General features: G+C 38.0%; 1 protein-coding gene across 1 annotated transcript in view; it reads left to right on the forward strand.

The window, feature by feature from the left end:
• The window catches only part of RP1 (RP1 axonemal microtubule associated), a 175,940-nt gene that overhangs the window by 68,375 nt on the left and 89,809 nt on the right, over window positions 1-17,756 (forward strand). The window lies entirely within an intron of this gene.

Raw genomic sequence — 17,756 nt, forward strand, 5'->3', positions numbered from 1 at the left:
AGAAAATTAATTCTTAGAAGGTCAAGAGAAATTTGAATGTCCAATGAATTTACTCCAGGACTAAGAACGATTCCCACCTTACTTTTGAAAGTTTATTTGATCAGAAAATGAAAACCGCCCGGCGAGTGTGACTCAGTGGCTTGAGTGTCTTCCCATGGACTGAGAGGTCCCAGTTCAATTCCCAGTCAGGGCACATGCTTGGTTGTGGGTGCGATCCCCAGTAGGGGACATGCAGGAGGCAGCTGATCCATGTTTCTCTCTCACATGGATATTTCTATCTCTTTCTTTCTTTCTCTGTCTCTAAAAATAATCAATAAAAAATATTTAAAAAAGAAAATGAAAACAGAATTGCTCAATGACTTTCTAAGCATTTGGTCAAAAGCAAAGGTGTGTTCAATCCTTGCATAAATGTGACTGAGAAACAGGCTCTGCTCAGCATTAGACTCACTGCTGCCTGCCACAGGATTCAGGGTGACCGTTCATAGGAGCTATTTGCTGTTATGTCTGCTGCCCTCTGTTTTAGAAGAGAATAGAAAAAAGGTAAATGAGAATTATTAAATGGGCAATTGATCAAAATAGATTTTTCTCCAGTCTAGAATTTTCTACTTCAAATGTGATATCTCAGTTTTCTAAAGAAATAAACAATAATAAACATTATGTGAAAATTAGCAAGATCTACACAATGTCATACATCTAATATTATGCTGAGGTACAGAACTTGGGTAACATTTTTAGGGAACATAGGTTGGTAACATTTGCAGAGACTGATGATTCCTTTGTGGTTTTTAAATAAGATGTAATAAATTCTTTTTTTAAGTTTCTAAAGTTAAAATATTTTTGAAGTGATATGAATAGTTCCAGTTGCTAAAAAGTGAACGCTATTGTATAGGCACTATTCTCACTATTCCAAAGTATTCTCGTCAACATTCTTCCTCATCAACCCACTCTCTTCCCCTAGGAGACATTTTCCAGGTTCCCTGTTCCGACCCACTGTTAGTGATGAATGACACAGACGTTACTCTTTGCTTCTTTGTTTCATTTTAATTAATAATTCTTCTCAAAAGAGGCATATTCTGAAAATATATATTGATTTCCTTTGCCTATCCTGCAGTACTTGCTACTATGGTTTATTAATAAGTTTTTATTTTCAGTTTCTCCTCATGGCTTGGAGAAACCTCTTATGTGGTATCTCTCAGGTGCTACCTATATCCTCTCCTGTGTTATTTATAAACTTGGTCGACCTTTACTTATCTAGGTCAGTGGTAGATATAGCAAATGATGGTTAACTGCCATAGTTTTACCTAATATTCTAGCAAAGATTAGTGCTGTGTATAAAATGATGTCATTATAAGCAAGCAGCAGCCTTCACTAGAGAGAGAATTAGTTCAGGTGGTACAATGAGGAAAGGCTGGATTAGTGTCTTTTTTTTTTTTTTTTTTTTGATATTGTATATTTTTGAGTCTATAAAGAAGTAGAGAAGTATTTGTCATTTAAGGTAAAAGGAAGTCTAAAAGTGTTTGGCTGGTTAACCAGGATACTATTATTTGTCCCTGAAAAATACGTTTTATAATCATGGAATTATTTTCCTGGAGACGACAAGCGTTGCTAAGAAAATCAGGGCAAAAGTGGGCTCTCTCAGGCCGTGCAAGGTATTGAAATTTCTTTAAAATGTTTAATATGGTAATGAACACATTATAATAAATGTACTGTCTTAAAAATATTTAACTGCAATTTTGGGAGTATTAAGCATATTCATAATGTCATACAACAGATCTCTATAACTTTTTTAATCTTATGGAGCTGAAATTCTATTTCTTCTTGTGTGGGTTTTGGCAGATTGTATTTTTCAAATAATTGGTTCCCTTCATCTAGGTTATCAGATTTGTGCACATGGAGAGTTGCATAAAGTGTTTCTTTATTATTATTTTAATTTCGCATTAGAACTATAGTGATATTCTCTCTTTCATTTCTGATATTAGTAATTTGTATTCTCTCTTTTTTTAGTCTGGCTAGAGGTTTATTGATTTTATTGATCTTTTCAAAGAATCGGCTTTTTGTTTCATTTATTTTATTGATTCCCTGTTTTCAATGTCATTGGTTTCTGCACTAGGTATTATTTTTCTTCTTCTTCTTCTTATTTTGTTCTTCATTTTTTAGTTTCCTAAGGTGGAAACTTAGATGATTGGTTTTAGATTGTTCTTTTCTAATGTATGCATTCAATGCTACATATCCCTGTATAAGCACTGCTTTTGCTGCATCCCGCACATTTTGATAAGTTATGTTTTCATTTTCATTTAGTTAAAATATTTAAAATTTTTTCTTGAGGTTTCTTCTTTGACGCATGTTTTATTTAGAAGTATTTTATTTAATTTTTACATATTGTAGGATTTCCAATGATCTTTCTGTTATTGATTTCTAGTTTAATTCCACTGTGGTCTGAGCATAGACATTGTATGATTTTTGTTCTTTTAAATTTGTGAAGGTGGGTTTTATGGCCCAGACTTTGACCTATCTTTGTTAATATCTCATGTAAGCTTGGGAAGAATGAGCATTCCGCTGTTGATGAATAATCTATGATGTGAATTATTAACAATTGATTCATAATATTATTAAGTTCACTTACATTCTTATTGATTTTTTGGTTGGTGCATCTGTCCATTTCTGACAGAGGGTTGTTGAAATCTTCAACTAGGATAGTGGATTGATTCATTTCTCCTTGCAGTTCTATCAATTTTCCCCATGTAGTTGGGTGCTCTGATGTTAGACATGTACACATTTAGGACTGTCATGTCTTCTTGGAGAACTGACCCTTCAATCATTTTGTAATGCCCTTCTTTATTCCTGATAACTCTCCTTGCTTAGACATTTGCTCTGAATGAAACTTATATAGCTACTCCTGCCTTCTTTTGATTAGTGTTAGCCTGATATATGTACGTGTGTGTGTATTTCATCTGTTTACTTTTAATCTATGTCTGTCTTTATATTTAAAGTGGGATTCTTATAGATGACATATAATTGAGCTTTTTTCCCCTTTATTGATTTTACAGAGAGAGGAAATAAAAAGGAGAGATAGATAGAAATATTAATGGGAGAGAACATCAATTTACTGCCTCCTGCATGTCCCTCACTGGGGATTTGGCCCGCAACCTGGCCATATACCCTGACCGAGAATCGAACCGGTAATCTCTTGGTACATGGGTCAATGCTCAACCACTGAGCTACACCAGCTGGGCTAGTTGGTCTTATTTTTTGATCCACACTGTCAATCTCTTCTTTTAATTAGTTAATTTAGACCATTGATATAATTGGGTCATCATCACTATATTTGCTACTGTGTTCTATCTCTTGCCCTATTCTTTTTTCCTGGTTTTGTCTTTCACTCTTTTCTGCCTGTTGTTATTATAATGGAGTATTTAATTGAGAAAATCATTCCATTTTCTTTCCTTTCTTAGCATATCAGTTACACTTTAAAAAAAATTTATATAGAGGATGCCCTACAGTTTACAAATATCCTTTTACAACTACTCCAAGTCTACTTTCAGATAACATTATACCTCTTCACAGGTAGTGTGAGTACCTTATAAAAACAAAGTAATATAATTTCCTTTCTATTCCCTTTATTATTGTTTCAACTCATTTCTCTTATACATAAACATACATAAGCATATGTTCTGTATATATATACAGAAACATACATAAGCAAATATGTTGTTGCTATTATTATCTTGAAAGAACTGTTATCTGTTAGATCAATAAGAAAAAGAAAAATCAGTTTTTCTTTTTTTTTCACTGAATGCTTTTTCAATGCTCTTCCTTTATGTAGATCTGAGTTTCTTTCATTTTTTTTTATCCTCACCCGAGGACATTTTTCCATTTTTGTTCAGATAGAGTGGAAGGGAGAGAGAGGAAGAGAAAGAGAAATGTTGATTTGAGAGACACACATTGAGTGGCTTCCTCCCGCACACCCCAACCGGGGCTGGGGACAAACTGCAACTGAAATACATGCCCTTACAGGAACCAAACCATACCCGGGTCTCTCTGGACCGCAGGCCAATGCTCTAACCACTGAGCCAAACCGGCCAGGGCTAAGTTTCTGACCTATATTATTTTACTTCCCTTTAAAGAACTTTTAACATTTCCTGTAAGGCCGGTCTATCAGCAACAAATTCCCTCAAAATTTATATGTTTTAGAAAGTCTTTATTTCTCCTTCATTTAAAAAAAATATTTATTGAGGACTTTCGGTCAAGATGGCGGCATAGGTAAACATGGTATCGTGTTCTCCCAGAACCACATCAAAGTTACAACTAAACTACAGAACAGCCATCATTCCGAACCGCCTGAAATTGAGCTAAATGGAAGTCCTACAACTATGGAATTAAAGAAGCAGCCACATCGAGACTGGTAGGAGGGGGTAGGCGGGGAGGTGGTTGGGCTGGTTCCACACCCACATGTGGCGGAAAAAAATCAGGAGGACACCTCGGCTGGGAAGGTACTCCATGAGGACTGAGGGGTCCCCGTCCCATACCAGGTGCCCAGCTCAGGGTTTCAGGGCCCGGAAGAGAAGTCCCCATAACTTCTGGCTGGAAAACAACCAGGAACTGAGGCTCAGGGAGGCTGAGGCAGCTGGAACCCAAGGCAGCTCCTCTTAAAGGGCCTGTGCATGGATTTTTCTGACTCACTCCTTCGCAGCTTAGAGGGGAGGCAGCTTGAGGGGTGCCAGAGACATACAGGGAAGAACTGAGCTGTCTGACACTGGAGCGAGTGCTGGAGAGGGGGCTTTTTCCTAGACAGACATGCAGTCAGAGGCCTTTGTTTCTTTGGTGAGCCCTTCCCTGGGGCGGCAGACAGCTGCCATATCTGGGACTCCAGCAACCTGGCTCACACTGTTTTCCCCGCCCTGGTGATTCCCTGAGGCCCTGCCCCACCCAACTTTCAGGCCCACCCAAGCTGTTGCCAGTTGCTTAACCATAGGATTGGCCCATCTTGGATCCTGCTTCAGATTTTACTAAAATCTCTCAAACAAGCAGCAACAACTGGTCTCAGCTAGCCTCATAACTCTTATTAAATAATACATAGAAACTAACACAGGAAAGCAGCCAAAATGAGGAGACAAAGAAACAGGTTCCAAATGAAAGAATAGAACAAAACCCCAGGTAAAGAACTAAGCGAAATGGAGATAAGCAACCTAGCAGATGCTGAGTTCAAAACACTGCTTATAAGGATGCTCAGTGGACTTAGTGAGAACCTCAGCAAACTTAGTGAGTGCCTCAAGAGCATAAAAAAGGACCAGTCAGAAATGAAGGAGGCACTAACTGAAATAAAGAATAATTTACAGACTCAATAGTAGAGTAGGTAAAGCCAAGAAGCAAACCATCAATTTGGAATATAAGAAAGCAAAAATACCCCATCAGAACAGCAAAAAGAAAAAGGAATCCAAAAAAAAAAAAGAAAGAAAATAGTGTAAGGAACCTCTGGGACAATTTCAAGCATGCCAACATTCGCATCTTGGAGGTGCCCGAAGGATAAGAGAGAGAACAAGAAATCGAAAACCTGTTTGAAACAATAATGGCAGAAAACTTCCCTCACTTGGTAAAGGAGACAGACATACAAGTCCAGGAAGCACAGAAAGTCCCAAATAAGATGGACTCCAAGAGGCCCACACCAAGACACATCATCATCAAAATGCAAAAGTTTCAAGACAAAGAAAAAAATCTTAAAAGCAGCAAGAGAAAAACAGTTAGTTACCTACAAGGGAGTTCCCATTAGACTGTCAGCTGATTTCTCAAAAGAAACTTTGCAGGCCAGAAGGGAGTGGCAAAAAATACTCAGAGTGATGAAACGCAAGAACTTACAACCAAGATTACTCTATTCTGCAAAGCTGTCATTTAGAATTGGTGGCCATATAAATAGTTTCCCAGACAAGAAAAAACTAAAGGAGTTCATCACCACCAAGCCATTATTACATGAAATGTTGAAGGGTCTTCTTGAAGAAAAAGATAACAAATATGAACAAACAAAATGGCAATGAATATATATCTATTGACAATTGAATCTACAAACAAAATGAACAAGCAGAACAGAAACATTCTCATAAATATAGAGAACATTTTGTTGGTTGCCAGATGGGAGGGGGTTTGGGGGAATGGGTGGAAAAAGGTGAAGGGATTAAGAAGTACAAATAGGTTGCTAGACTGACAAACCTCAAAGGGAAGGGGGTTTGGAGGTGGGAAGAAATAAACCAAAGAGCTTATATACATATATGCATAACCAATGGACACAGACAACAGTGTGGGGAAGGGCAGGAGGGTGACGGGAGTGGGAAAGAGGGGGTCAGTGGGGGAAAAATGAGGAACGTCTGTAATACATTCAACAATAAAGATAAAAAAATGTAAAAATAAATAAATAAACAAATAAAATTTATTGCTGAGGGTATTAAAGTTGTGCCCCTCTTTTGCCCTATATTGGCCCCCACATCCTGGCTCCAGTCTGGTCCCAGGCCTTCACCATTATATTGTCTGTGTCCATGGGCAATGCATATATGCATGTAAGTTCTTTGGTTAATTTTTTCTGTCCTTTCCCAACCCCTTTCCTTCTGAGATTCGCCAGTCTATTCCATGTATCTATTCCTCTGGTTCTATTTTATTCATGAGTTTATTTTGTTCACTAGATTTAACATATGAGATCATGCAACATTTGTCTTTCTCTGACTGGCATATTTCGATTAGCATAATAATCCTCAGGTCCTTCCAGGCTGTCTCAAAGGGTAAGAGATTCTTCCTTTTTACAGCTGCATAGTATTCCATTGTGTAAATATACCACAGCTACTGATGGATACTTGAACTGTTTCCAGATGTTAGCTATTCTAAATAACACTGCTATGACCATAGGGTTGCATATATTCTTTCTGGATGGTGTTTCAGGATTCTTAGGATATATTCCTAGAAGTGGAATCACAAGGTCAAAAGGTAGTTTATTTTTAATTTTTTATGAGGAAACTCCACACTATTTTCCTTAGGGGCTGCATCAGTATTCATTCCCACTAGTAGTGTTCTAAGGTTCCCTTTTCTCCACATCCTCTTAGTACATGTTGATTAATTTATTGATGGTAATCATCCTGGCAGGTGTGAGGTAATACCACATTGTCATTTTAATTTGCATCTCTCTGATGATGAGTGATGTTGAGCATTTCTTCATATGTCTCTTAGCCATTTGTATGTCCTATTTGGAGAAGTGTTTATTTAGGTCCTCTGCCCATTTTTAAATTGGGTTCTTTGTCTTCCTTTTGTTGAGCTATATAAGCACTCTATATATTTTGGAAATTAATCCCTTATCTGATGTGTCATTGGCAATTATGCTCTCTTATAGAGTGGATTGCCTTTCCATTTTGGTGGTTGTTTGTTTTGCTGTGCAGAAGCTTTTGAGTTTGATGTAGTCCCATGTATTTATTTTTTTCTTTGTTTCTGTTGCCTTCGGAGTTGTATCAGTGAAAATTCTGCTGCTTATGTTGGCTGAAATTTTGTTGCCTGCATTTTCTTCTAGGATTTTTATGGATTTATTAGTCACATTTAAGTCTTTTATCCATTTTGAGTTTATTCTTGTGTATGGTGTAAGTCGATAGTCTAGCTTTATTTTTTTTTTGCATGTAGTTGTCCAATTTTCCCAACACCATTTATTAAAGAGGCTGTCTTTACTCCACAGTATGCTCTTTCCACCTTTGTCAAATATTAATTGATCATAATGACTTGGGTCCATTTCTGGGTGTCTGTTTTGTTCCATTGACCTATATGCCTGTTCTTGTGCCAGGACCAGGCTGTTTTGATTACAATGGCTTTGTAGTATAACCTGATATTCGTTATTGTGATCCCTCCTACTTTGTTCTTCTTTTTCAATATTGCTGTGGATATTCAGGAATTGTTTTTGATTCCATATAAACTTTTGGAGTATTTGTTCTAGTTCTGTGAAGTATATCATTGGTATTTTGATGGGGGTTGCATTGAATCTATAGATTGCTTTTGGGTAGTATGAACAAGATATATACTTTCACTTTTTTATATCTTCCTCTATTTCTTTTTTTAATGACCTGTTATTATTATTTTTTAATAGGTCCTTTACTTCTTTGGTTAAGTTTATTCCTAGGTATCTTAATTTTTTTTGCAATGGGATAGTTTTTAAGTTTTTTATAAATGGGATATTTTTTAAGTTTCTCTTTCTGTGAGTTTATTATTGGTGTATAAGAATTTGTTGATTTCTTGACATTAATTTTGTATCTTGCTACTTTGCCTAGTTCATGTATTAAATCTCGCATATTTTTGATGGAGTCTTTAAGGTTTTCTTTGCACAGTATCATGTCCTCTACAAATAATGATAGTTTTACTTCCTTCTTCCCAATTTAGATGTTTTATGTTTTCTTCATGTCTAATTGCTGTGTTTAAGACTTCCAGTACCATGTTAAATAAGAGTGGCGAAAGTGGGCATCCCTGTCTTGTTCCTATTCTGAAGGGATATGCTTGTAGTTTATGCCCATTGAGTATGATGTTGGCTGTAGGTTTTTCATATATGGTCTTTATTGTGTCAAGGATGATCCCTCTGTTTCCACATTGCTGAGTATTTTTATCAGAAATGGGTGCTGGATTTTGTCAGATGCCTTTTTAGCATCTATTGATAGGATTATTTGGTTTTTATCATTCATTTGTTTATGTGGTATATCGCATTTATGATTTGAAAATATTGTACCATCCTTGCATCCCTGCAATAAATCCCACTTGGTCATGGTGAATAATTTTTTTGATGTATTGCTGGATCTGATTTTCTAATATTTTGTTAAGGATTTTGGCATCTGTGTTCATTAGGGATATTAGCTTGTAGTTTTCCTTTTTTGTAGTGTCTTTGTCTGGTTTTGGCATTAGAATTATGCTGGTCTCATAAAATGAGTTTGGAAGTCTTTCTTCTTAGATTTTTTGGAATAGTTTGAGTAGAATAGTTTAGATCTTTTTTGAATGTTGAGTAAAACTCCCCTGTGAACTTGCCTGGGCCTGGGCTTTTGTTTGCTTAGAGTTTCTTGATTACATCTTCAATTTTCTTTGTTGTTAGTGATTTGTTCAAGTTTTCTATCTCTCCTGGTTCAGTTTTGGGAGACTGTGTGTTTCTAGAAATTTGTCCATTTCACCTAGATTGTCCAATTTGTTGGCATATAATTGTTCATAGTATTTTTTAATGATTCTTTGTATTTCTGTGGTGTTAGTTGTTACTTCTCCTTTCTTATTTCTGATTCTGTGTATATGGGTCCTCATTTATTGTTTCTTGGTGAGTCTGGCTAAGGGCCCATACACAGAAACAGCTCTTTGTTTCAATGATTTTTTGAATTGTTTTTCAGTTTCCATGTCATTTATTTCTGCTCCGACATTTACTATTTCTTTCCTTCTACTTGCTCTGGGTTTTTCTTTCTGTTTACTTTAGTTCTTTAAGTTGTAGGGTTAGTAAGTCAATTAGGAATTTTTCTTGTTTCTTGATCACCTTCAGTTTTGAATGGTAGCCTTGCTGTATAGATTAGTCTTGGATTCATGTCTCTGCTTTTCATTACTTTAAACACTTCATGCTATTTCTTTCTGGCCTGTAGTGTTTCTGTCGAGAAAACATCTCACAGCCTTATTGACTGTCTCTCTCTTGTTGCCCTTAAGATTCTCTTTGTCTTTAATATTTGCCATTTTTATTGTGATAGGTCTTGGAGTGGGTCTCTTTGTGTTCATCTTGATAAGATCTCCCTGTGCTTATTGAACTTGCGTGACATTAACCTTCACTTGGTTATGGAAGTTCCCTGTCATTATTTCTTTTAACAGATTCTCTATCCCTTGCTTCCTTTCTTCTCCCTCTGGTACCCTTAAATGTGGATATTGTTCAGTTTCATGTTGTTCCAAATTTCCCTTAAACTGTCCTCATGCTTTTTAAGTATTTTTTTTAGCTGTGCTGACTGTTTTTCTTCTATCTTTTCTTCAAATTCATTCATTCAATCCTTTGCTTCATTGAGCCTGCTTTTAATTCTTTCCAGCATATTCTTGATGTCAGATATAGTATTCTTTATTTATACCTGGTTCTTATTCATAATTTCTATTTTTTTCAGGCTGATGTAGCTTCCACTAAGTTCCTTGTAGTTGCCATTAAGTTTCTGGTAGTTTTCACAAAGTTTGTTGAACATCTTTATAACTATTAATCTGAACTCTTTGTATTATTACTTGCTTACCTTTTGTCTTTTTCTGACAGTTCCTAATTTTCTTTTACTTGGGGTTTGTTTCTTTGTTTCCCCATTTTAGTTGTCTCTTTGTGTTTGTATCCATGTATTAGATATACTTGCTGTGATTTCCAGTCTTTGTTTGGTGGACTTCTATAGCATGTGTCCTGTGGGACTCAGAGGTGTGGTTTTCTTGTGCTATTGAGCTGTATGCTCTAGGCATGACCCTTTTGTGGGTTATTTGGTTTCTCCTGTTGTAATTTGGTCTTGATTGTAGTTGACTTGTTTGCGGATGGTTTCTCCTGGCTAACTGTAAGGCTCAGCCACAACCACATCCTATAAGCTGTTGTACAGGTGCTGATAGGGCAAAGCAAAACCAAACCAAACAAACAGGAACATACAAAAGATCCTGACAACAACAGCAAAAACAACTACAAAAGAAAAGAGAATTAGGAAAGAAAAAAGGGAACAAAAACTATAAACAAAAAAGAAAGGGAGAAAGTGTAGTATTTCTAATAGTAAAATAAAAAATAAAGTCCATACTTGAGGAGAAAAGGGGCAGAAAAATATTGTGAAAGGAAAGAAGGGAGAGCAAAAAAATAAGAGCAGTAAGAAAAAGAAAACAATGAAAAACAAACAAGAAGACAGGAAAAGAAAGGCAAAAACAGTTTTGCAAAGATAAACAGAAGAGAGAGAAAGGTAAAGCAAAAAAGAATAGAAAAGAAAAAGGGAAAAAAGAAAATAAAAAAATAGAATTAGAAAAGGAAGGAAGCCAATAGAGAGAGATATGAATAAAACAAGAGAGAAAAGAGAAAAAAATTTTTTTTTTAAATTCTCACCCGAGGATATTTTTGCGTTTATCTTTAGATAGAGCAAGAGGGAGAGAGGAAGGAAGAGAGATGGAAACATTGATGTGAGAGAGACACGTCAACTGGCTACCACCCACACAATCCCCCGGGGCTGGGACCAACTGAACCAAGGTATGTGCCCTTTGCTAGCAGGAACCAAACCCAGAACTCTCCGGTACACAGGCTGATGCTCTAACCACTTAGCAAACCAGCCAGGGCAAGAGTAAAATTCTTAATAATAATAATATCAAAGCAGTAAAGCAGAAAAATATGGAAAATATTGAAAAACAGAACGAATCAAACAACAAAAAATTTAAAACAGTCAGTCAAGTGAAGTTTGTCTTGAAAGCTTATGTTGTCTGAGGTATACTGTTTTGTATGATGATTTCAGGCCTTCTGGAAGGTACTTTGGTGTCAGCCAATGTCAGGAGCTGTCCCAGTTTGGCTCTCAGCATCCTGTTGTTGCTGTGGTCAGTTTGAGGCTCTCTGAGGACTGCCTCCACCCATCTGGTACTCCACCTCCCCCTTGAAGTTGCCTGGTCTTCCTCCAATATCTTCCAAAGAGAGTCTTTAGGGTGGAGCCAGGCTAGTGAAGCTGGGGCCAGTGGGCCCTCTACTTAGAGATTTTGCTCTCAGGCACTCAATGAGGGGAAGTTAAACTCTGCTTCAAAGCCAAACTCCTCAGTCTCTACCTACTCCTCCAACTCTAGTTTCCCCTAAGGTAGCCTGGTGCTGGTTCAGGTTGGATAAAGCCTTCTACCTTTTCTGCAGGAGAAGTTTCAGTTACCCTGGGATCAGTGGGATTGATCAAAACAGTACTTGGTGAGCATGCTGCCTGCCTAGCCCACAGGCAAGGGGCTGAGCATTTTCTCCTCATCCCAGACAATAGCCTCTGAGGGTCTTACTCTTGGAATGTCCTCTGAGCTGTTCTCTCTTCTCCTATCAAACTGTTCCCAGTAAGATTATCTGGTGCTTCAGAAAGCTGATCCACACCCTTTTCTTCTGGGGTGGTGTTCCCAGCCTGCAGAAGGTGTAGACATGCTTCATTCCTCCTTCCTGGGACTGGCTGGCTGAGCTCACAGGGCACCTGGATCCCCACAATGCCGTCACAAAGCCCAGCTCTGTCTCTCCAACACAAGCTTTCCTGAGGGATGCCCTGGAATACCATCTAAAATTAAAAACAAACAATAAAACTCCTGCTTTGCAAGGGCCAGGCACAGCACCGCAGGTCCAAGCAGAAGGGGTTACAAAGACTTTCTGCACTGGTTCTCAGTAGAGCCAGGCTGAGCCTCCCAGTTTCGCTCACGCTCTCAACTCTCCACAGTGCTAGCCCCAAATCCCCTATCTGCCCTGCCCCCAGCACCGCAGGAGGGAGCAGACCGAATGCTCCATGGGAGGCGGGAGGGGTACAAACCTGCTCTGGAGGTGGGAGAGTCCTCTGCCCCTTCCTTGTGCCACACAGCCCAGTCTCTATCTATTGCTCTGTACAAGCCTTTCAGGAAAGCAGAGGGTCCTTTTAAATCACTATTGGGTACAGCCCTCAGGCCCCTTTCTATACTGGAGCAGTGGAGGCTTTCCAGCAGTCAGATCTTGGGGTGAATCTCTTCATCTGGGGCTGCTGCCATTAGGCACACTTTCCTTGGGAGGTGCTGACCCAGCCTCTCAGGTAGACTGAATCCCCCTGGGTCCCTCTGCCTGGCACTGCGCGGCTCTCTTCCCAGTCTCAGTTGTTCAGAGTGTGGGGTCCCTGCGTGTGGATGCAGCCCATGCTCCCAAGGGGAGGGAGCTTGGCAGCCAATCGCTCAGGCTTCTCAGCCAAGCACCGGCTCCAGGGACGACGACCCCTCTCTTACCAGTCTTTGTGGTGTTTCATCAGTGCTCCTTAGACAAAATATGTCCAATCATCTACACTTCCCTTGTTCTTTCAAGCTGACCACACAGTGTTTTAGCTGTAAACCCGCCTGTGGCTGGGAGCAAGGACACTCAGCCTCCTGCTACACCGTGGCCCTCTTAAGCCTCACTTCTTCACTTTTGGTGGATAATTTCACAAGGTTCAGAATTCTAGGTTGTTGTTCTTTTTCTTACCTCTTTAACTGTTTCACTGTACTCTCTTCTTGCTTGCATGCTTTCTGAGAAAATAAATGTTGTTTTTTTTCTCTGTAAGGTGTGTTTTCTTCCTCTGTATTCCTTCAGTTTTGTTTTTTTTTTCTTTAACTTTCTATAGTTTGAAAATGATAAGCCTATTGTAGCCCCCTGCCCCCTTTGGGGGCATTTATTCTGCTTAACATTCTCTGAGCTTCCAGGATCTGGTTTGGTGTCAGATATTAATTTGGGAAAAATTTCAGTCATTATTGTTCTAAATATTTTTGTTCCTGTCTTTTTTTCCTGGTATTCTTATTAGGCATATGTTATACTTTTTGTTGTCCCACAATCCTCGTTTTTCATTCTATATCCTCTTTGTTTTTCAGTTCTGGATGGTTTAATGGATATGTCTTCAAACTTGGAGAGTCCTTCCTCAGCAGTGTAGTGTGTACTAATAAATCCATCAAAGGCATTCTTTGCTTGTTACAATGTTTTGATATCTAGCATTTCCTTTTGGTTCTTAGGATTTCCATCTCTGTTTACATTGCCCATTTGTTCCTGCATTTTGTCTGTGTAATATATTAGAAAACATATTAATCATAGTTTTAATTTTCCATTCTGATCATTCCAACAGCCCTGCCACATCTAATTCTGATGCTTGCTTGATCTCTTCAAATTGTGTTTTGTTTTGTATTTTAATACGCATTGTAATATTTTCTTGATATCTGGACACGCTATACCAGCTAAAAAGAATGTGTTCAATAGGTATTTGTGGTGGAAAACTGGGGTGGGGGAATTAATAGTCTTATAATTAGGTTTTAGTCTTTTAATGAGCCTATGTCTCTGGATTGTGAACTTCACAAGAATTCATCAGTTTTTTCCATCCCTTCTTAGGTTGGACAGGATAGCTGGAGTGGGCTTAAGTTGGGTATTTCCTTTTTCCCATGTGGAAGGATAGAATGGGCTGGGGTTGGATATTTCCCTTCTCAGAAGCTGAAGGTTAGATCTGGCTAGAGTTTGGGTATTTCCTTTCCCCTGGTCGTCCAGGCTCCAATAACACCCTACCAGGTTAGGATCTGATTAACTTATTTCTCCTGAGGACAGGCCTGGTTAAGAAGAGAATACTCTGGTGTATTTCAGAATGTTCCTCTTTTCCCCTCTTCCTGCCAGAAACAGAAGGAAATTTTTTCTCTGCTATTTACTGACAGAATCCAGTTGAACTCCTGGAGGCAAAATTCACAAAAGTATGGGGGCCTCTGTGACTGAGTCCCCCTGGAGTTTTTAGCACTCAGACTTGTCTGCAATGAACCTCCAACAGTTGTTAATTACAATTCAGATTTTCCTACCCTGGCAATAGTTCCTGTTGCAGTTTCTGCTCATAAATCTCTGCTACCATAAGTTGTGGCTTCCTGTGTTCTCCTGTGTGTACCCCCATCTGGGGAGCTGTAGTTTGCCCCCTGTCCTTCTTTCACAAATCTAAGAAGAGTTACTGTTTTTTTCAGTCTATTTAGCTTTTTTTTATTCCTCAACTGAGGATATTTTACAGTGATTTTTAGAGAGAGTGGAAATGAAGGAGGGAGGGAGGGAGGGAGGGGGGGAGGGAGAGAGAGAGAGAGAGAGATGTGAGAGAGAGGTGAGAGAGACCAATTGATTGCCTCCTGCAGAACCCTGATCAGGGCCAGGGTTTGAACCTGCAACCCAGGTATGTGCACTTGACTGGAATTGAACCTGAGACCCTTCAGTCCTCAGGCTGATGCTGAGCCAAACTAGCCAGGGCAGTCAATTTAGCTTTTACTTGTTACGATGAAGTACCTTTTAAACTCCTTACATGTGGAACTGGAACCAAAGGTGAAACTCTGTACCCATTAAACACTAATTTTCTCTCCCCTATTCCCCCAGCACTTGGCAAAAAAATTTCTGCTTTGTTTCTATGATTTTGACTACTTTAGAGTTATTTGAGTACATTATGTTTTCTGTCCCTCTTATTTGATCATTTTAAATCACGTGTCTGTCTTCAAGTTCACTTTTTCTTCTACTGGTCAAGTTTACTATTAATGAATGAATTTCTGTCTAGTGAATTTCTCAATTCAGCTCTAGAATTTCTTTTGGTTCTTCTTTAAAGTTTCTGTACCTTTTTTGATATTCTCCTTTTGTTGGTACATGGTGTTTCTGATGTTGTTTAGTTGTCTATGTTCTCTTTTAACTCATTGTTCATCTTTAAGATTGTTGTTTGAACTCATCACCAGGTATTCATAGATCTCCATTGCTTTATGGTTGGTTTCCTTAAGATTTAAATTGTTCCTTTGATTGGGCCATATTTCTGTTTGTTATGTCTGTGATTTTTTGTTGCAGTTTTGGCATTTAGAAACTGTCTTTGTGGACTGGCTTCATATACAGGAAGACCTTCACTAAGTAGCCTTACTAGAGATTCTTGAGACTCCTCTATCCTTTTCAAGCTTTGCTTCTTCTTTGATTATGTGTGTAATCTCCTACTTGAAAAGGTTTATGTGTGTTTACTCGGGAGCTTCCCTGGGTGTACATGGGCAGTTCTGCACTCTCTCTGGTGCTGCGCAAAGCTGTTGTGCTTGCTTTTGCTCTCAGTAGAGCGTACCCTGTGCTCATGCCTGTCAGTGTTTTGATTAGGCAAGACAGAAACCAGTAGTTTAGAGAGACTTGAAAAGCCAGAATGTTGGACATATGTTTCACTTTTTTCTTTACTCCCCAAGGATAAGCTAGGTGTTGGACATTTTCTGCCATTTGTATTGTAGTGTGCTGGGGAGGAGAGGTTTAGGCATGTTCAGTGCTACGAATTTTCTTAGGGGCTTTGATGTGGTCTTTTTGGCTTTGGGCTTGCCTCGGTACATGAACCTCCTATAGTTTCTAGAGTTTACTAAGGCAGTTGGTTTGTTTTGTTAAGTTGGTGTCTTCCTAAGAAAACGGGACTGGAGCTTCCCATTCCAGTATCTTGCTGATGTCCTGTGAAAGCTATTTTATTGAAACAACTATTTTGCATTTCAATTTCCATAATTTACCCCCTGGTTGAATATATCAGTTAATAGCGAAGACTCCTGTTCATTTTTTTTTCTTTCAGTTTTATTGAGATGTAGTTGACATAAAGCACTGTATTAATTTGAGGTGTTCAGCATAATGACTTGACTTACAGTGAAGTGATTACCACAAGTTTAGTTAACATCTATCATCTCAAATAGATACAAAAGAGAAAAAAGAAAAACATTTTTTTCCTTGTGATGACATTTTTAGAATTTATTCTCTTGGCAACTTTCAAATATAGTATACAACTATTAATTATAGTCATCCTGTTGTACATTATATCCCTGGTGCTTATTTATCTTATAACTGGAAGTTTGTACTTTTGTCCACTTTTATCTAATTCTCCCACTTCTCTGGTAACTACAACCTAATGAGATTATACAGTATTTGTCTTTCTCTGTCTGACTTATTTGACTTAGCATAATGTGCTCAGGGTCCATTCATGTTGTCACAAATTTTTTTTTTCCTAATGGCTGAATGGGTGTATATCTTTTGCCAAATTTAGAAAAATTTTAGCCATTATTTCTTAAAATATTTTTTGACCTTTACACTTGTCTTTTTCAAATACTGCATGACATGGATTTTTTTTTTTTATTATTATTACTTTCCACTGGTCCCTTTTTAAAGGAATATTTTCTTTGTTGTTAGAATGGATAATTTCTATTTGTCTTGAAGTTTAATTATGCTTTCTTCTGTCCTCTCTATACTTCTTTGACCCTATTCAGTGAGTTTTAAATTTTGCATTTTTCAGGTCTAAAATTTCCATTTGTTCCTTCAAGTTTTCTGGTTTGTTTGTTTTTTCTAAGACTTTTATTTTTTATTGGTTTCAAGTGTGTTCATGATTGTTTACAGTAGCATCTGTATCATAGTTGCTGTAAAACTCTTTTCAGATAATTTCAATACAGTTGTCATCTTGAATTTGGTTGTGTCTTCATTGTCTATTCCCATGTGAGTTGAGATTTTCTTTCATATGCTGAATAATTTTGAATTATATCCTGAATATTTTGAATATTATTATTTGAGACACTGGAAGTTATTTAAATCTTATGGAGAATGTTCCTCTTTTTGATTTAACAGGCAGTCGACCACTTAGTTTCAGGTTACATATTCTAACCTGTCATCTGTGGGCCGTGGTTCCAATGTCACTTCAGTTTTAAAAGCTTTGTGGTGCTATTTAGATCTGCCCCACGTGTCTCCTATCCAGTGGGGAGTCTGGGGCCTGGATGGAGGTTTATGTGTTGATTTAGATCTCAAAGTCTTTGTTATACTAAATAGGATCTTTGTTTCTGTTTCTTTTTTGGCTGGTTAATTGGTGCTTTAGTTTTTCTGTACACTTAATGCAGTCTTCCTATGTCCAGGGCTAAGCAATAGTAAGAGGAAATAGAGAGAGGAATGAAAGCAATGGATGTTGGCTTCACCCTGTTGAAGTCCAGCTCCTCTTCATTGAAGTAAAAGTTATTTTCCCATAGAGGGTTGGCTCCTGTGTGCTTCTCTGCCCAGCTGCTGGGATGTGAGAGGATGGAGAAATGAGAGAAAATAATGGTACAAT

Source organism: Molossus molossus, unplaced genomic scaffold (assembly GCF_014108415.1).
Source record: "Molossus molossus isolate mMolMol1 unplaced genomic scaffold, mMolMol1.p scaffold_m16_p_16, whole genome shotgun sequence".
NCBI lineage: Eukaryota > Metazoa > Chordata > Mammalia > Chiroptera > Molossidae > Molossus > Molossus molossus.